Source organism: Cavia porcellus, unplaced genomic scaffold, assembly GCF_034190915.1.
Source record: "Cavia porcellus strain 051 isolate PalLab524CR breed Dunkin Hartley unplaced genomic scaffold, mCavPor4.1 scaffold_7, whole genome shotgun sequence".
In the NCBI taxonomy this organism is placed as follows: Eukaryota; Metazoa; Chordata; class Mammalia; order Rodentia; family Caviidae; genus Cavia; species Cavia porcellus.
In genome coordinates, this window is record NW_026947490.1 from 58,978,480 (window position 1) to 58,999,335 (window position 20,856).

At 37.8% G+C, this 20,856-nt stretch overlaps 1 long non-coding RNA gene across 1 annotated transcript in view; it reads left to right on the top strand.

Moving 5' to 3' along the window:
* The window catches only part of LOC134476730 (uncharacterized), a 139,901-nt gene that overhangs the window by 27,261 nt on the left and 91,784 nt on the right, over positions 1-20,856 (top strand). Inside the window, exon 2 of the long non-coding RNA XR_010048536.1 lies at positions 9,251-9,372. This is a non-coding gene — a long non-coding RNA (uncharacterized LOC134476730). The remainder of the gene's footprint in view (positions 1-9,250; positions 9,373-20,856) is intronic.

The window sequence follows — 20,856 nt, forward strand, 5'->3', positions numbered from 1 at the left end:
ATTAAATAATTTAGACCTTAGGATTCCACTGTATAGTATGTGCATTTTTCAACCTTCACCTTAAAATGAGGACAGTGAAAAAAAGAATTGTCATAGCTCACACAGGTAGGATATAGTGGACCTGGGGCTCACAGCCAAGCCATTTATTACTTTTAATCATGGGAATAATATTTAGTATGAAATTTACAAGCTTAAGAAATTTTTAAGTGTATGATAAGTGCAATATTAATATAGGTATAATATGAAACAGTTCCCTAGGATTTAACAATCTTGTGCATCTTAGGCTTTGTGTAGACTGACTATCATCTCCATATTTCTCAATTTTGACCTCTCTTCGCCTCTGTTCTACTCTGTTTTTATGGATTTGACTATTTGAGATAATCATGTGTGGAATCATGCAGTATGTATTCTTCTGAAACTGGCTCATTTTACATAGTGTAATGTCCTCCAGAATTACCCATGTTGTTATATTTGGCAGGATATACTTCCTATTTAAAGCTAAACAATATTCTAATATATATATATATATATATATGTATATATATATATATGAGATTTCTTTATACTTTCATCTATCAATGAACATTTGACAATTTGATCAGTTATTTAAGACGACTCCTAATTACATCTAGTACTTCCAGGTTTTCCGAAGCCTTTTATTCCCACCTTAGCTCTTATTTCTTTAAAAGCTTTCTGATGGGGCAGAAGGATAATGGTTCAAGACACATTATTCACATCCTTTGACATTTATGTCGTGCCCTGGAATTACTGACTCTACTGAAGCATCCCCTTTAACAGGTAAGGTTTTGAACTGTTGCCTTGGATAGCTCAATTTATATATAAGAGAGCCAGTGTTAATGAGGGTTCAGTCTTTACTCCTAGATTGGAAATGCCAAAGCTGGACCAGATTGATTATGGTAAAAGGAAAACTTTAAAGTTTTGTTCCTAAAATATCCCAACGTGTTTTTCTTTCATTAACACATCAACTACTTCATTATGTGACTATTTTTTTTAAAAACTAATTGCTAATGCAGTGTGCCCTCTACCTCATATTCTGATTCTAAAATTATCTAACCTCTTAAATTTACAGGTTTAATCATTCATGTTTGGTTCAAGAGTTAACCCATTGTTCTGAACTCTATAGTCAAAACATTTTGGAAAAGTAAAGAGTAGCAAATCAAAAGGGCGGTATCAATACTAGAAGATATTAAACATACTCCTTTCCAGACTGTTAACCCCAAATTAAATCAGTTATAGTCCACTGAATTGCCTTTGACTGACCTTTCATTGGCACCCAGAACCTGCTTAAGCACAATGATATCCTAACAGATAGTTTATCTATTTATTTATTTTTGGTACAGGGGATTGAACGTACAACCTGGTGCCTCCCAGGCAGGTGCTTATGCTGCTGAGCTAAATCTCCAGCCCCAGTGGCTAATTTATAAACCAGCTATTGGAAACTCAGAGGGCACATTTTCTTTCACAGAAACAATGCTATTCATATTCAGTAGGCTCACCAGAGTGCATCTCAGAAACTGCAGCTGAATGATACTGCTGTGTAGACATTATTATTTCCCCTTTTGGGTCCTGGTAGTGACAAAGTAGGCAGTAAAAAAATGAGGCCATAAGAAAACACATGACTTAATGCAGAACTGGTGGCTCTAACAGGGTGTGGCTTTGACAGGGGCAGGTTCCTTATCTTTATGAAACTGTGAAATAGATAATATTACCTAGCACTCAAAAGCACGAAGTATCTGGCAGAATGTGTTTTGATCTAACAATATTCTTTTACCACTTATGCTGATTTTTGGTCACTGAGGAGTATATATTCTTACTGCACCTGCTCAGTACCTGCTTTTCTGGGGACAAGAGCAATTCTAGGAAACATTTAGAATTTAAAAGCGTTTGCAACTTTTGTTTTTCTAGTGTGCTTATTTACAGACCTCTAGACTTCTTCCTCTTCATTAGTTAAAACTAGCTTATTCTTTGCAATTATTTTTCATCAAAAATACCTACCTTTCTTTGCCAGCTCTTTGAACTCTGCTAAACTCAGGATTGTTGGTCTCAGCTGGGTGTTATGAGGAAAGCAATTGGACCAACTCACACAAATGCATGAAGGGCCCAGCCATCTCTGAACTCCCCCAGGGTTAGTTGCATTAAAAAATAAACCTCCGCTTATTATCCCAAAAGATGTCCCAGTGATGTGCTTGCAGCCAGCATGCCAAAGTGAAGTTAAAACTTCAGGCACAGTAGGGGACAGATATTTTTGGGCCGGTGAAGTTCAGCTCATCCTGTGCACATGTCCCTGGTCAGCTCCATGCTGCATTTTCTTTTCACAGCATCTTTCCTTTCTTTACTTCTGAACCTCCAATTTCTCTAAAGCCTTTTGCCTACCCAGAATGGCTTTTTTGGCAGTAGCACCAGGGATTCCAGAGGTGAAGAGAAGGGAGAAAGAGACATTTGCTCATACTGTTCATATTTCTGAGTCATTCTGAGATAGGTGTTATTTCTATTAAAGTTTTAGATACCAATTGTAATGCTATACTAATAGCCATGTGATTATTTAGATGCGAGATTGGATTTTTACCAAACTACAAACTTCATGCTTGAATTGGCATGAGTTTTGTCCTCTTCCCTTAATTTAAGTACAAGGAATCTAGTTCTGGAAAGTTACACGCAAATGGCCAGTATAATGCCCTTGTTCCCATTTCCTTTGGCTTTTTCACAGAGTGTGTGGAATGAACAGGCAAGGACAGTGTCAAGAGGGTTGTGTTAGTAGCTTCTTTGTTATTGGGGCAAAGTATCTGACATGCACAATTTCAAGGAGAAAAAGGTTATTTTAGCTTTCAATTTGTAGAGGTTTGTGTTGTCTGGTTCCGAAGTATGGTGGCATGGCAGAAACAGTTCATTGTACCGTAGGCGGGAAGCTCTGAACCTTCCTTCTTTCCGTTTTTATCCATCCAAGCTACAAGCCTACTGGTTGGGGCCAGGCACACCCAGGATGAGTCTTCCCTCTTTAAAAGCAAGTCCATCATTCATACCCAGAACTATGTTCCACCACTCAGTGGACCAATCCAGTGTCATACACCTATGATCCAACATCACACATCCATGATCCGGTGTCACACACCTTCATCCAACTACTAACAAAACTCCATCTATGAGTGCATGAGGCTTTGGGGGGACATCTAGATGTGAGCCATAACAGAGGTTCATTTTCTTGATTTGAAAATTGGTTCCTCCCCAGATGATGAATTTAAAAAATTGGTGGGCCAAAGAATGCATAGTATAAATGTATCACAAATTGTTTGAAGAAGCAGGCAAGGCTACTGTTTCATCTGCAAGCTCAGAACTGTGAATAAACCATCTAAATAATACAGCTCAACCCCCTACTCATATTATCAGTGGTTGAAAGATGTAGAAATGGCACAGGAGTGACTGTTTTGGGAGTTCACTTCATCTTGTACAAGGCTATTGCATAGCACAGCAAGCCCTAGTGCTTGACAATCTCACTTTAAGTACTAATTTAAAAAACTGCTACTTGCCAAAAAAAGGCTAAAATACTTCACTCCTTAAATCACAGACTTGATGGGAATACCAAACAAGGACATCTATGTAGAAATATTTTGCAAGCCAAACGTATACACAAATACAAGTTGTTGCAGCCCTGCTGACCATTTTATACCTGGCTTTCTAACTCCATCTTTCCTCCATCAGAATTGATTAAACTTTTTTCTTCAGGCTGGCATATTCTCCTGGTGTCAATCCACCAGTAAAGGTTCAGGTTTTTTTTATGGCTGGGACTTAAATGCACTGCCAGGGGGAGTGTAGAGGGTCAGAATCAAAGCTCAGTAGAATTCTAGTTATCATTGCTCCTTCACATGCTTCTAAAAAGTGCAGGTCACTGGGCAAATGCTTGTGTGCCTGCTGGGGATATCTGACCCTGAAAATAGTGAAAAAATTAAATTAAGATTTTTTATTGTGCCCCCAGCAAAAACAGTTACTGAGCCAGTTAAGTGTTAGTGTGACTGAAGCTGCAGTTATAATTGTGATTCTAGGCAAGTTCGTAGAATATTTGCCTTCCTCTTAATTAAATGTATTAATTATATTACATGATTCTTGATCTTCCATGGAAAATCCCATCATTTTTTTTTCCTGATGAACACATGAATTTCTAATTTCTCTGGTTGGCATTTTTAATTTAATCAAAAGGTAACCATTGCAAAGAAATTCTCAAAGAACAAAGTATTTTCATTATTTCTTACCATAACTACACTTGCCTTGTAATGTCCCAGTTTTATATTATAAACAATGATAATTTCTATGTTATTTGAAAATGTATGTAAATGTATGACCAAGTCATTTATAGAATTCTACCAAATAATTCATTTATGTATGTACAGATTTGGAATATGCTCATTTCTAAAAAATTACTATTAATACTGTTACTTTTGTATTTAATGTTTGCCATATTCAACTTCCTATTTTGAAATTATCAAATAACAGTGCTCTATTTTTTTTCCTAATATATATATATATATATATATGTTTAGAGATTTAAGAATACATTTCAACCATTTGTCAAGTATTTTAGTAAAATATTTTCAAGATTTTATGTACAAAATTCACAATGTCTATTGACCTCAATAATGCATTTGGCAAAACTATATCAATTATAAATATTTTTAAGTCACAGAAAAAGGATCTTTCCATAATGGAGTAGGATTTTCCGGTTTCACAGTAGGTGTGAAGGGGCCAAGAAACGGTGTTTATAGTCATGGAGAAGGAGGAGCAGATGTCAGTGCCCAGAATCCAGGCAAAGACGAGGCAATGGTGAAAAGCATGACAGATATGACAGCTGGGGACCCACAACCTGCAGGGTGTCATGTAGAGATAAAGATACTGGCAGATACAGAGATGAGCACAAATAGACCAACTATGGTTAAGGAAGAAGTGGGTCAGGACCCCGAGATCATAATGTACCCCCAAAGTTGTTTTTAACCCACCTTAAGCTGGTTTGCTAGTTTAACAAATGCTATGGAACTTCCACCTACCATACACAATTTTCTTGCTTCATTGACATCCGTGGTTTTTTCATCATGATCTGCAAACAGTGTCCATGTGTCCCATTGTAAAAAGCTTTTTATTTGATGCAAAGCTTTTTAGGAAAGAGATCTGCTTTTCGCTACATGGATGCTGTTGAAGGTTAATTATTACATATGGACCAACCTGTGTCTTACAATACATCCGGCTAATGCTTACTGGTTTCCTCAATAATGAGAGACTTTCACAATTCCTTGTGCTTCTTTTCACCTATCTGGAAAACCAAAATAAAACACAATAATCTAGACAGGAATAAATGACTAGCAGTTTTCTGAAGTTTTTTAATAGAAACTCTATTTTATGAATATCTAGCAATTTGGAAGGTAAGAATTTGGACAGAGTGGTGTTTTTATAGCTTTTTTTTGTGGTGCTGAGAATTGAACCCAGAGCCTCCTGCTTCACGTAAGTCGAGTTTCATTTGCAGAAATTAGTCAGCTTTAGACTGCAGGATACCTTTTGGTGTGAAGGTAACGTTGTGAATCCACACTGGTGAAGAATCAGTAATTCTGGACTATGTTTGCTTACGGGAAACACAAAAGTGCATAATTTATGAAACAAAATTTAGATAAAACACACTTTAATTCTTTTCAAAATAATTGGGTATGTTGCTTAAATTTGTTCAGTTTTTTTTTCCTAACGATCTCACATATTAACATTTTTTTGGTAGCTCTTTGCACGTAATGCAAACAACACAAAGGTTATGTCCCTTTTGAAATTAAAGAGTATTTGTTTCAAACTCATTCCTTTAAAGTTAATAGCATTTACACTGAAAAGCAACTGACATTTATGTTTATGCAACACATGAGTTTTACTAGCTGTGGATAGAAGACTGTTATGGTTTATAAAGAATTTTCAAAATATTATTTCCATGAGAAGTAGATTTTAAAGTCAGATCATAAAGACAACAAATAAACAAGTGGATATGGACCAATACCACTTGTGTGGTACTCTTGTTAAATATGCATAATCTGGATCCAAATGGAAGAGATAATTGAGAAATTTTAAGTGAAGACTGATACTTATAACACATTGAAGCTGTGAAAAGTTGAAAATTTATGGTAATAGCTGAAGATTCGAGAAAGTTCTTAGGATAATGGATACATATCAGTGACACATGCTTTTTAACTCTGAAATTTGAAATTTCTTCAAAATACTACTACTTGAAATATTTCATTATTTTAAAATTTAACATCTAAAAGAAAAAGATGAAACAGGAACTCTCTCCAGGAGATGATACTATATTCACCTAAGAGGAACATTTTATTTTTTCTTAATGATCTTATTCAGGAAGAGTAGTAACTCCAAGATCTGTTTAGCCACATAGCCCGTGTGTGTGTGTATGTTGTGTGTGTGTGTGTGTGTGTGTGTGTGTGTGTGTGTGTTATACTGGGAATTGAACCCAGGGTTTTTACACAGAGTAACGACCCAACCTTTTACAAAAATTAAATTTTCAAGGCCAGCGATAAAGTTCAGTTGCACAGTAACTGCATGGCAAGCATGAGGTCCTGACTTCACTTCCTATTACAAAAAATTTATATTTTCAGACGGGATCTTGCTATTCTAGTAAGCAGCCTGAGCTGGGCTTAAATGGGGGTCCTCCTACTTCATCCTCTCAGAATGCTGAGATTATAGGAAAGCCCTGCCATGTCTGGTTTCCCATGTTTTCTTTATAATTTTTTTTCCTATCAAACTAATAGTGTTTATTTAAAAATTTATTTACTGAATTTCAGTCTATTCATAATTAGACACGAGTTCCTCTTTTGCTGAGTTGTGATGATTTCACCAGCCCCCACCCTCGAAAACGTTCTCCTGTGAACCAGGGTTCTAAGCATACAGCAGACCCTTTGAGTTAAGAACTTGTCTGTTTTTGAAAAATTAATGAATTCCTCTATACTCTTCTTCTCGTATTTGAACTGAGATAATGCTTGCTGAACATTAATAGACACAGCTACTCACAAAATATAACCTTACATGACTACATTTTACAGAAACGTAGTTTGGGCTTTACACCAATGTTAACCTCTTATTCTTCCTGGTGAATAAGGAAAGGTTTTGTTCTTTTTTTATTTATTTTCTTCAGTAGCAATCAGGACAGATTCAAAATATAATAACGAAATCCCCTCCGAGTTTGTGGAGTGGTAGAACCAAACAAAGCCCCAAGCTCTGCAGGGGGCTTGCTCTATTGCGAGATGTGGTCAGATATCCAAATGGAAATCACATCTCCACCTTGTCCTTGGGAATTGTGTTAGTCAACTTTTGGTCACTACAGGAAAATTGCTGAGGCAAGTCATTTGCAGAAAGGAAAAGTTTACCTTGGACCCTAGTTCTAGAGGATCTAGTCCAAGTTTGAATGGCTGGCTACTTTGGAACTTTGCTGACGATGATGCATCAAGGCAGGAGTGTCTGGTGGAACACATTGCTTACCACATAACTCAGGAAGTAAAGTAAGATAGGCAGGGATTGGAATCTCATACTGTGCGCTTTGAGGCACCATGATTTACAGATCTCCCACTAGGTTATGCCTAGAAAAGAAGCATAGCATCTCCCAGTAGTGACACTCTGGAGGTCAAACTCATCCAGCCCATAGCAGGACCATCCATACTCCTCAGTTTAAGTGGCAGGTAATAGAAAGACTGGAGAATTACATGTTAGCTTTCATTGCCTCCATTAGAAATGACACATGTCACCTTCACTCTGTTACCTTGACTGTGCTGAGTGCACAGCCTCACCCAGAGGCAAGAAGCTGAGAGGACTGCCTACTCATGTCCTGAGGGGAGAACGGACAGAGAAAATTTCTGTTGAAATCCTGGCACTACATATTGAATGCCTTCTTGATTTTCCTTCAATGCTTTTCAGTTTCAGTGCTCTCTCTCTCTCTGTCTCTGTCTCTGTCTCTGTCTCTGTCTCTCTCTCTGTGTATTATTATAGACTACTACAAATGTTTTCCATGGTCTCCTGGGATTTTTTACTAGAAAAATTCAATTTACTCACCGTCTAGTCATTTGTGCTTCATACTATTATATTACTTAAAGACACTTTCTGAATTTCCATCTGTTGTGTTGTGTTAGCTGCAAGTGATTTATGCCTAGAGAATTTAGCTGTCATCTAGAACTATACCACCAAAAGTCCACCCTCAAATTATTTAGAGCGGATGGCCATGGTTTACATTCTTTAATGGAAGTATATACTTTGCGAGTATAAAAACTTAATGGAAAAAGATTACTCTGCATGCAGCACTGGTGATAATGCACACTTTCTTAAAACCATTGATACAAAACATTTGTATAATTGTCAGAGCCCAAGCTGTTTTAATTGTGGCTAGGCATCATGAGAAACAAACTCAGAAAGCCCTAGAAGAGAGTTGATTATCACAAATGCTCTCAAACAATGCCAACAATAATGAGAAAACCTCACAAGAATATGATTTTGAAATAGAAGCAATGGACACAGTTTGAAAAGGGATTAAAAAGCATCAAATACTTAATCTTTTTAGTTTTTATTTCTCAAAGCATTGGTCTGTAAGCGTGATGACTCTCAGCCTGTCTTATTATTTTTGTTTCCATGCAGTCAGAAACACAAGAAGAGTTTCTTTCTCAGGATATTTTGAAATTTTAGTTTCAAATCCTACCATGAATTCGACACAGTAGAAACAGATGAAAACAAAGAGCTTACTGTTGTGATTTTGGAAAAACTGTTTTCTTTTGAACAGAAGGATTCAATTCTGAACTTGATTTAAATTGGGCATTTAGGGGGTAATAGTTATTCCAAGGCATTAAGTGGGGAGACCTGGAAGTGGTACCTTCATTCCAGCATCCATGATTGCTGCTCTCTTCCACAGACAGGAGACGTGTGTAAACAAACACAGTCCTTCTGGAGCCCATTAAGGAAGTTGCACTCAAACCACCCCAACCCCTTGACTTTTCCTTTCCCTAACACTCACAAATGTAGTCCACACCATGTTGAATCTTCTTCCAAAACTCCTGTTTGGTTGCTTCTGTTCTCTCTACCACCCTATCTTGTTAAAAAATGTGCAGATAGCATCTTGACTATCTATATTGAGCATCATGCTGATGGAACCTCATCCTAGAGCCTGAGAAATGACATAGAAATGCAAATATACTGAGGACCATCTCACTTTCTTCTGCAGGATAGACTTCAGTGGCCACTGCTGCTCACAGACTGGATGGGGTCCGATGCCCTCAGCAGGACCTGGAAGGCTTTTCCAATCTCAGCCACAGTCTTCTCTCACACAGTGGAGCCCTTCTAGCTGTGAGTATTTGGTGGGGACAAAGGAAAAAGAAAAGTATGGAAGCAAAAACCTTAAAGAGTTTTGGGATAAAGACTCTGTGAGCTGATGGACCACACACAGTAAAGCTAGAGCATTAATAAAAATATTCTTTCTCAGTTGAGATGAATTGCTGCAGAAACTGTCATTTAATGCTTTGACTAGAAAGTTTATGTTTTGGAAATTTTCTGTTTGGAAGCAGGGAATTTCTACAGAATGACCTTAGTGATAGAAAGGGGAAATTATAGCGAGGTTCCTGTGTACTATAAATTCATGACCAGGTTGCATAAATCTTCCTTTTTATGGGTGCAACAGTTTTTAGTTTGGGGTTAAGGCTTTCAGAGCTTTTTTTGTTTGTTTTTAATGTCTGCTAATTCAGACTAGTTAATACAAGCCTTGAATTGTGAATTGATCAGTTACTAACCAATTCATTCATGCCTGCTCTCCTTAAAAAGTGACCGTGAGTGAGGGCAGGTCCAGGAGTTTGATTTGAGGTTGGTAGACTGGGTGATTTATTGATTAGAAGTAGAGATGACAGAATTTGCCTGAATCTGAAAGTTTGCATGGTGAGTACACCAATTCTTATACAGATATTTGTTTGTTTATGGTAACTTTAAAGGAAACTGAAGCTTTCAAGAAGGTTGAGGTCATGGCTCCTGTGACTGCTACATTTAAACAAAATGTTTGAACATTTTTTTCTTCTGTGCAAAAACACTTTGCATCACAATAACCCATCTTAGCCGTAATGGTCCAGCACTATGTTGTGTCTTCGGAAGTTTGCTTGTCTATCCTCTGCACATGTATTGTCAGCAACTCCAGAGAAAACCTGTTGGCATGTGAATTTTCTTGGAACCTGCTACCATGTTTCATATCTAGTGAAATCTCAGTAACTATTTGGTAGTGAAATAGTGGTTTCCTTTTAAATGTGTATTCTCAGCAATAGCAATTGGCTCGTCTCTGGGTAGAGGTTGGTGTGTCATCATTGAAGAGATTCAAAAAGGGGAATTTAAGTGATAATACACTTCGTGATTATCTCATTTCTGCCATCTAGTTTTGGATTTGAGGCCTAGTCATAAAAGTCATAAAGATCTGTCTCAAGGAATCCTAACAATGAAGATCTGGAAGAATTTTAAATAACTAGTTAGGTGTTTATATTTGGAAATGGAGTGTCTGAGAAAACTAGTCCGGTACTCAGTCTCAAAGCCTGCTGGTACCCAGACTGGGACTGAGAATCCCAAGTTTAATAGGTTTTTTGTTGTTGTTGTTTTTTTTTTTTTCCACCTGGTGCTGCTTGCCTTTTATGTTCTTGCCTTTTAATGTTAGCCTCAGCTATGGCTTTTTACTGGACCTAGCTAAAAATATAATTTCAGCTTAATTTATACTTTTAGAGTATTCTAATTAAAACTCAACTATGTAACAAAGTGATCATAGGATCTATTTGTTACTTATTATATGTAAATTCAAAGAACATGATTTTGTTTGTGCTGATGCTCTAAGTTAAAAAGCAATTGTGATCTCTCTGCCTCTAAACTGTAAGGGATAGGAAGAAAAGTCTATCTGGAGAAATATCTGTGCTTTAAAAAAAACATTATTAATTGTAATAGAAAGCATGCTATGTCTTTAGTGTATTTGGAAATTTATCTCTGAGATTTCTATATTTTGCTTATTTGTAAACCAAAACCTTTCACTATGTGGTTTGCACAAGGGGTTTGACCTTCATAAAAATAGACACTCATTTTCTTTTTTTTTTTTTTTGAATTTTTTCTTTAATTAAGACAAACATAAGAAATGACTAAATAATTTTTTTTTGAAACAATAAGGGGGAGATTGAGATAAAACAGGACATAACAATATAACAATAGAGGTCACAGCATGACTGTTTCAATAACCTAGTACTTCACCACCTTATAACCTGACTTAATAGTAGTTACCATAGTGTCTTTTTCCTTGAAATATTTGGGTAAAACTTCATATACTCTAGCTTCAAATATTTTCATATCAAGAAGCCCAGAATAAAGCCTTTCTAGTTAATGAGTGAAAACTTTATAAGGCTTCAAGGCCACCTAATGGGGAATCATGATTACCACATATTTTTATATATTTGAATCATTACTTACATTAGGGAAACTATTCGGTATTCACACATGCGAGATTGATTTATTTCACTTATGAGTATGGTCTCAAGCTGTGCCCATTTATTGATAAATATCTCAATGTGATCCTTCTTTATAGCTGAATAATACTCCATTGTATAGAAATACCACAACTTTTTTATCCATTCCTCAGTTGATGGGCACTTGGGTTGTTTCCAAGATCTGGCGATTACAAATTGTGCTGCTATAAACATAGGTGCACATATATCACTGTGGTATGATGCTTTCAGTTCTTCTGGGAATATGCCTAGAAGTGGAATAGCTGGAATAAATGGGATTTCCAGTCCCAACTTTTTGAGAAATCTCCAGACAGATCTCCACAAAGGCTGTACCAGTCTACACTCCCACCAGCAGTGCAGGAGAGTTCCTTTTTCCCCACAGCCTCTCCAGCATTTGTTGTCGGTTTTCTTGATCCTGGCCATTCTTTCAGGAGTGAGATGGTATCTCAGTGTGGTTTTAATTTGCATTTCTCTAATGACCAATGATGATGAGCATTTTTTCATGTATTTATTTGCCATTTGCATTTCTTCATCTGAGAATTGCATATTCATCTCAGATGCCCATTTTTGGATTGGATCTTTGAATTTCGGAGGTCTGAGTTTCTTTAATTCTTTGTATGTTTTAGACAAGAGGCCCTTGTCTGAGAGAGAGTTCACTAAAATCTTTTCCCAGTTTGTGGGTTTTCTTTTCACTATGCTGGAGATTTCTTTTGACATGCAGAAACTTTTTAATAAGAAGTGGTCCCAGTTATTGATTCTGGGAAGTATTTCCCGTGCGGTTTGAGTCCTGTTCATGAATTCTTTACCTACTCCTATGTCTCCAAGGTTTCTACCTATTTTGTCTTCCAATAGATTTAATGTTTCTATTTTAATATTCAGATCTTTGACCCATTTACATTTTAATTTAGTACATGGTGATAGACATGGGTCTAGCTTTAGTTTTCGGCAAATGGAGAGCCAGTTTTTCCAGCACCATTTATTAAAGAGACTGTCGTTCTTCCAGTGAACCTGCTTGGCTCCTTTATCAAAAATAAGGTGGTTGAGTGTGTTCGTAGTTGTGGTTGTATCTTCTAATCTATTCCACTGATCTTCAGCTCTGTTTTGATTCCAATACCATGTTGATTTTACTACTGTTGCTTTGTAGTATAACTTCAAGTCAGGGATTGTGATGCCTCCTGCTTTGTCTTTGCTGCTTAGAATTGCCTTTGCGATTCTAGGTCTCTTCTGGTTCCAGATGAAATTTAGGAGTTATTTCTCTAGATCTATAAGGTATGTTGATGGTATTTCTATTGGGATTGCATTGAATCTGTATAACAGTTTTGGGAGAATGGCCATTTTCACAATGTTTGTTCTTCCTATCCATGAGCAAGGGATGTCTTTCCATTTTCTGAGATGATCTTCAATTTCCTTTTTCAGTGTATTATAATTTTCACTGTATAAGTCTTTCACTTCTTTCGTAAGAGTAATTCCTAAATATTTCATTTTTTTGCTTGCTAATGTGAATAGTCCAGTTTCTCTTATTTCCCTCTCTGTAATTTTGTTGTTCGTGTATAGGAATGCTATTGATTTCTGAGTATTGATTTTGTATCCAGCCACATTACTGAATTTATTTATTGTATCTAAGAGTATTTCAATGGAGTTTAGGGGGTCTTCTATGTAGAGTATCATGTCATCTGCAAACAATGATAATTTAACTTCTTCTTTTCCTATCTTTACCCCTTTTATTTCTCTTTCTTGCCTAATTGCTCTGGCTAGTACTTCCAGTACTATATTAAATAGGAGTGGTGATAAAGGACATCCTTGTCTTGTACCCGATTTTAAAGTAAAGGCTTTCAATTTTTGGCCAATTAGTATGATGCTGGCTGTTGGTTTGTCATAAATGGCCTTTATTATATTGAGGTAAAGACCATTTATTCCAATTTTCTGTAAAGTTCTTATCATGAATAAGTGTTGGACCTTATCGAAGGCTTTTTCTGCATCTATAGAGATGATCATGTGATTCTTATTTTTGGCTTTATTGATATGGTGGATTACATTTATTGATTTGCGTATGTTGAACCATCCTTGCATTCCTGGGATGAATCCCACCTGGTCATGGTGTATAATCTTCTTGATGATTTGCTGGATCCTATTTGCCAATATTTTATTGAGGATTTTTGCATCTGTGTTCATTAGGGAGATCGGTCTATAGTTCTCTTTTATAGTTGGGTCTTTCTCAGGTTTTGGTACTAGAGTAATATTTGCTTCCAGGAATGACTTAGGAAGGATTGCTTCCCTTTCAATTTCATTGAATAGTTTGAGGAGTGTCGGCATTAGGTCTTCTTTATATTTCTTGTAGAATTCTACAGTGAATCCATCTGGGCCTGGGCTCTTCTTGGTGGGCAAGGACCCAATTACATTCTCAATTTCATTAGCAGAGATTGGGTTATTCAACAGTTTTATATCCTCTTGATCTAGCTTTGGTACTTCATATGCTTCTAAGAATCTGTCTATTTCTTCTGTGTTATCAAACTTTTGAGAGTAGAGGTTTTCGAAATAGGTGTTGATGATCCTCTGTATTTCTATTGGGTCTGTAGTGATTTCTCCTTTTTCATTTCTTATTGCATGAATTTGAGCTTTTTCTTTCCTTTTTTTAATAAGGTTGGCTAGGGGCTTATCGATTTTATTTATTCTTTCAAAGAACCAACTCTTTGATTCGTTGATTCTTTGGATGGTTTTCTTAGTCTCTATTGCATTGATTTCTGCTCTGATTCTTATAATTTCCTCTCTTCTTTTGGCTTTGGGCTTGACTTGCTCTTCTTTTTCTAGCTGTTTGAGGTGTAGCATCAAGTTATTTACTTGTATTCGTTCTGTTTTCCTGATGTGGGAACTCAGTGCAATAAATTTTCCTCTCAGAACGGCTTTCATTGCATCTCACAGATTCCGGTAAGTTGTATCTGCATTTTCATTTTCTTTTAGGTATTGTTTAATTTCTTCTTTAATTTCTTCTGTGACCCACTGATTACTCAAGAGTGTGTTATTTAGTTTCCATGTGTTTGCGGAATTTTTGCAGTATCCTTTGTCATTAATTTCTAATTTCAGAGCGCTATGATCCGATAATATGCAAGGGATGATTTCAACTCTTTTGCATTTGCTTAAATATGTTCTGTGAGCTAATATATGGTCTATTTTAGAAAATGATCCATGTACTGCTGAGAAGAATGTGTATTCTGATGTTGTTGGGTGGAACATTCTGTATATGTCTATCAAACCCATTTTTTCACAGGTGTGATTCAGTTCTGTTATTTCTTTGCTCATTTTCTGTCTGGTTGATCTGTCCCTTGGTGTCAGTGGTGTATTAAGGTCTCCTGTTACAATTGTGTTACTGATAATTTGAGTTTTCATTTCTGTTAATAATTGTTTTATATAACTGGGTGCTCTGGAGTTTGGTGCATATATATTTAAGATAGTTATCTCTTCCTCTTGGAGTTTTCCCCTTACGAGTATGTAGTGACCTTCTTTGTCCTTTATGGTCATTGTTGGTTTAAAGTTCACGTTGTCTGCAAACAGAATGGCTACTCCTGCCTTTTTTTGGATTCCTGCTGCATGAAGAATTGTTTTCCATCCTTTGACTTTCAGTCTGTGAGTATCTTTCTGGGTTAGATGGGTTTCCTGTAAACAGCATATGGTTGGATTTTGTTTCTTGATCCATTCTGCTAGTCTGTTTCTTTTGATTGGTGCATTGAGACCATTTACATTAATGATTATTACTGTTAAATGCTGGTTAATTGTAGGAATGTTATCTCTCTGCTGTTGCATCTTTATCTTTCGGTTCTGTTTAATTATTTGCTTTGCTTAGTGGTTTTTTCCTTTGTGTATCTAAACTGTCTTTCAATATTTTTTGCAGGGTTGGTTTGGTGTTCATGAAGTTCTTCAGCTGTTCTTTGTCATGGAAGTATCGTATTGCACCATCTATTTTGAATGATAGTTTTGCAGGATATATCAGTCTTGGTTGGAAATCATTTTGCTTTAGGATCTGGAATACTTCACTCCATGCTCTTCTTGACTTTATCGTTTGTGCTGAGAAGTCTGCTGTGATTCTGATAGGTTTTCCTTTATAAGTGATTTGTCTTTTCTCTCTGACAGCTTTTAATAATCTATTCTTGTGTTGGATTTCTGGGATGGTGACTATTATATGTCTGGGTGTAGTTTTATTTTGGTTATGACTGTTTGGAGTTCTATATGCTTCACTGATCCTGATGTCAGTTTCTGATCTCATGCTTGGGAAATTTTCAGCTATTACTTCTCTAAATATCCTCCTGACATCCTTCATGTTGTCTCCCTCTCTTTCATTAATCCCTATCATTCTTATGTTATTCTTCTTTGCATCGTCTTGCAGTTGTTGAATTGTTGTTTCCTGGTTCCTTGTTATTTTCAAAAGATCTTTCCTTTCCTGTTCACTAGCTGCAATCCTGTCTTCAAGGTCTGAAATTCTATCTTCACTTTCATTAAGGCGGTTTTTACAACTTTCAGTGGAGTTTTTTATTTCCTGTATATCTCTGTGCATCTGCATTATGTATTCTGTTTGTTTCTTATATTGCTCGTCTAGGGATTCTATCTTTTTGTTTAGTTCCTCCAATTTTTTATCTGTGTTTTCTTTAGATATATTTAGAATCTCTTTCATTTCTTTTATCATTTCTTCTTTTATCTGGGAGATTATTTCGAGTTTGAATTTCTTTAAAGCTTCCTGGAGTTGCTTGTCAATTTCAGTGGCTATTGTGTCCGATATATGAGGTGGATGGGATATATTTTCTTCTATATACATCGCTCCTAGGGTTTCTTGAGATGGGCTGGAGGTTTGAGGTTGTAATTTGGTCTTTCGTTTTGTCATTTTCCTATATTTCTGTGTTTCAAGTGTTACTTGAAAGCTTCCTCAGGATCTGTTGAAAATCCCCTTCTATGTTTGGACCTACTGGGACTCTGGCGCCACGCTACTCCAAGCCATTAGGCCTACAGAACCAGTGGCCCTCCTCTGCCTGCTCAGAACTCCGCAGTTCCAGACAAGCTGGGCCTCCGGGACACTGTGCGCCCACCTGTCCCTTGGAAGCTCCACAGTTCTTCAATCGCAGCCGGGTTAGGGTACTCACCACAGGCCGCAGTGCTTCAGGAACCTGTGGACCCTCCCTGGTTGCAGAGATATCCAGAGTCCTCCAGACACGCAGAGAGGCCAGTGAGGGCACCCCAGATCTGCCCAGCTCCTCCTCTGCAGACCTGTGGCCAGGCGCGGCAGCTAAACAGGCTGGGCTAGGCTGGTAGTGTGGGCCAGCCCACCTATTGGGAGCTCAGCAGGTCTCCAAATGAAGCCTGGAATGGGGAGGCTGATGTGGAAGCCTTAAACCCACCTCTCTCCTTCACTGCACCTGGAAGCCTGAGGGAACTCCAGCAGTCTGGGCGCAGAAATCCAGAGTCCTCCAGACACGCAGAGAGGCCAGTGAGGGCACCCCAGATCTGCCCAGCTCCTCCTCTGCAGACCTGTGGCCAGGCGCGGCAGCTAAACAGGCTGGGCTAGGCTGGGAGTGTGGGCCAGCCCACCTATCGGGAGCTCAGCAGGTCTCCAAATGAAGCCGGGAATGGGGAGGCTGATGTGGAAGCCTTAAACCCACCTCTCTCCTTCACTGCACCTGGAAGCCTGAGGGAACTCCAGCAGTCTGGGCGCAGAAATCCAGAGTCCTCCAGACACGCAGAGAGGCCAGTGAGGGCACCCCAGATCTGCCCAGCTCCTCCTCTGCAGACCTATGGCCAGGCGCGGCTGCTAAACAGGCTGGGCTAGGCTGGTTGTGTGGGCCAGCCCACCTATCGGGAGCTCAGCAGGTCTCCAAATGAAGCCTGGAATGGGGAGGCTAATGTGGAAGCCTCAAACCCACCTCTCGCCTTCATTGCACCTGGAAGCCTGAGGGAACTCCAGCAGTCTGGGCGCAGAAATCCAGAGTCCTCCAGACACGCAGAGAGGCCAGTGAGGGCACGACACTCATTTTCTAACTGAAAGTGGGTAGACGAGAGCGCCTGTCCTCTAAAATGTCTCTTTTTTAGTTCTTAAGCTATTTTGGTTGAGTCCTTTTTAGCATGGCAAATATCAAGCACATTTAGAACTGAGGATTGTTCCCTTGACTCATTGATCAGATTTTATAGAAAGGTAGAAATAACATGACATTATTCTATATGTTGGTCCCATAACATGTGAATCTTTGACCTCTGAAAACATCCTCACCATATATTTATGCTTTTTGGAAACATGTTTCAATGCTAAGTTGATATTTTCAATCCTTCATGTCTGTTTTGCTGCTCTATTTAGAATTCTAAGTTTTGACTTCCCTGCAGGTAATTCACTTCTGTTTCTCTCAGAGACTCTTTCAAAGGGAGCATTAGTTTATGCTTTTTCTTTTTTGGTTTTAGTGATTTTATACATATGTTCACCTTTTCGAAGATATTCAAGTGCTGGACTAAATTTTCATTATTATTTAAAAAGAAGGATGTTTAAAAGTTGATAAAAGCCTAACTAGACCTCAGCAAAATGAGTTTTGCTAATTAAAGGCTCTGATTTTTACTTGGTGTTAACACCTGTCGAATACCAAACAAACATTTCAGTGTTAATTCAGGGGGCAACATATCTGTGGATTGCAGAACTATTTTAGAAGACATAGAGAAGAAGTCAAAAATTAATTACTATTTACTGAGTTTGAATTAATAATTACTTTAGTTTCCATCAGCTTCAAGTGAGAATTATTTACAAAATCAAATTGTCCAGAAAAAGAGTCTCAATGTTTGGGGGCAATGATTTTCTAAGAGGGGTTAGGAAGCTGTTTATTTTCACCCTTTATCATTTCTACTCATATTTAAAATTGGGAATATTAATTGCCTTTGGACTTTTCAAGAGATAATATTCAGAAGAATATTTTCAGAGGTCCTTGGACCCTGATGACCCTTTTTTTGTCAGCCCTCTGATACCTGTTATGAACATTTTATTTAGCTAGGTATGTATCTGTTTCCTTTATTGTTTATTAACAGCTTTCTTGATTTTACAAAGCCTACACATGAGAATTACATATTTTAAACTAAAAATAATTCTGGAAAAAACCTACGCCTACTTTTATGTTGCTCCATCTAGTGTTTTGGAAATAATTACTGGACAGAACTATGGTGCTTGTTTTTAAAATACATCTGGAAGTTCTTTGTGCACTTAGTTTAATACAGTTTTCGGATTCTTCTGACCTAATGTGGACGGAACCTATTGACTTGATAATAGTATGTGGAAGATGGTGGAGGTGGTGCCTGGGGACTCTTGGCTGAGTTAGAAAGAAAAGCAAAACTTCTGCCCAGGTCATAGTGATGCTCAATTTGTACCGCCACTCTGAGGGCAGTACCAGAGAGAGATCGTGAGTCATATACCTGGAAGGAGACTCCTGAAGACACCAAAAGATCACATGGACAACAGAAGAAACGCGGTGTCCCAATGTGATCATCACCTGGCTGCATCCTCACCAGGGTTCCTGGACCCTTATTGTCCAGCCCAGGTACTCTGGAAGTCCTGACTTGCAGAAACCCAAACACAGTTAATAATGCTTGTTGTCTTAAAGCACTTAATACTGGATGATTTCTAAATTAGCCTTCATGCCTAGAAAACTACCACTACTGGATAAAGCAGAGAGTATTAAAGTCCAAAGTAATGAAAGCTTTACCTGGAAAGCTCAAACCATCTGGAAAAGGTCTTTCAAACACATTGGATCTTTAAATGTGCTTTTGCTAGAGCTAGAAAATAATCTGATATTCCACATTGGAAGCCACTGTCAGCAGGTGTTGGCCACTTTGGCTCAACCTTGACTCCTGACTCAATTTTAGTAGACTATGGACCCTTGATTTCAGTTCTAGCTTTTGGCTGACACTGATCTTTAAATCAGTGACTATGTGTAAGGCTGTGTGTGTGTGGGGGGGAGTGTGTGTGTGTGTGTGTGTGTTTGTCCACCTGTTTTTTTTTCTCATTTTATTTAAAAGAGCTAAATAATGTTCCTATAGTTGTTTCATGCACTAAAAGTTGCTCTATAAAGACAGTATACCTATGAGTTATCTGTCAGCTGAGCATTAAAGCAGATGTGGGAAAATGCCAAGGAAAGAAATGTATATGACAAAGGGCTGGGGAGGGAGAAAACAACCCAGCTGACCCTGCTGTTATGTCCCCTTATCCTCGTGAATTTTAAACTAAGTATGAAATGATATTTATAAGTTCAAAGACCCAGCTGAAACTTAGAAAACATTGATGGGGACTGTCACAGTTACTCATGTAACTACAGCATGAACTAAGATTATGATATTTTTAATAAAACTAATCTAATTGGCAACTGTCACCAAATCTTATTCTCCAAGGGCAGCCTAGCATGTGTTATGCTGCTAAATTCATTATAAATTAAAAAACAAAATCATATCCCCCAAAGGTAAAAATATTTATAGTACAGGGAAAGACTGTTCTATTTCCTGAGTTGTGTGGATTTCACTTACACCAATTTCACATCTCTGGGGAGAAGAGTCACATAGTGCTGGCAGTAGAGATGCTTCCGAACCCAAACCTCCCTGTTTCCACAGGGATGTGCCTGTTCTGTGTTAAGAGAAGAGAGCCACCAATTTCTCTGGTGTCCTAGGTTTGTTTCCATGGGCAAGAAAATGTGCTCTTAAAGACTTTTAAAAGTATAAATTTGAAAATGTACCTGAATATATTGTTTAAGGAAATATTGTGTTCCAAAATGTTTAAAATATCATCAATTTTAATTCTCTCTCTCTCTCTCTTTCTCTCTCTCTCTCTCTCTCTCTCTCTCTCTCTCTCTTAGTGGTTCTGGGGATTAAACTCAGGGCCTTGTGCATACTAGGCAAGTACTCTACCAGCTACATCTCCAGCTCTATCAATTTTCAATATAAAGAGTAATACATTTATTATAGAGCATGCATTTCATCAACACGATGGCAGGGTCTGTGGACAGTTGCAGGAATTTGCTGAGTTTTTGCTGTGGGTTACAGGCTGCTTTAGCACTTGTGATCTACTGATGTACTAATGCAGGACTCAAGGACAGTCACCTCCATGACAGAGATGCTCTGTCCAGTGTTGGTGGCCAGGCTCTTGTGGATTTTCAATTTCAAGTACCATGCTATTCCATTGCTGTCATTCTAGACAAAGCAGAACCCACATTCCCAGTGTTTGTAATCCAAAGACAAAAGTGTGATGTGTTGGCCTTAACTTTAACTATAATCTTTTTTGAAGTCAAACATTGGTACATTTTGATGTAGTGTGATA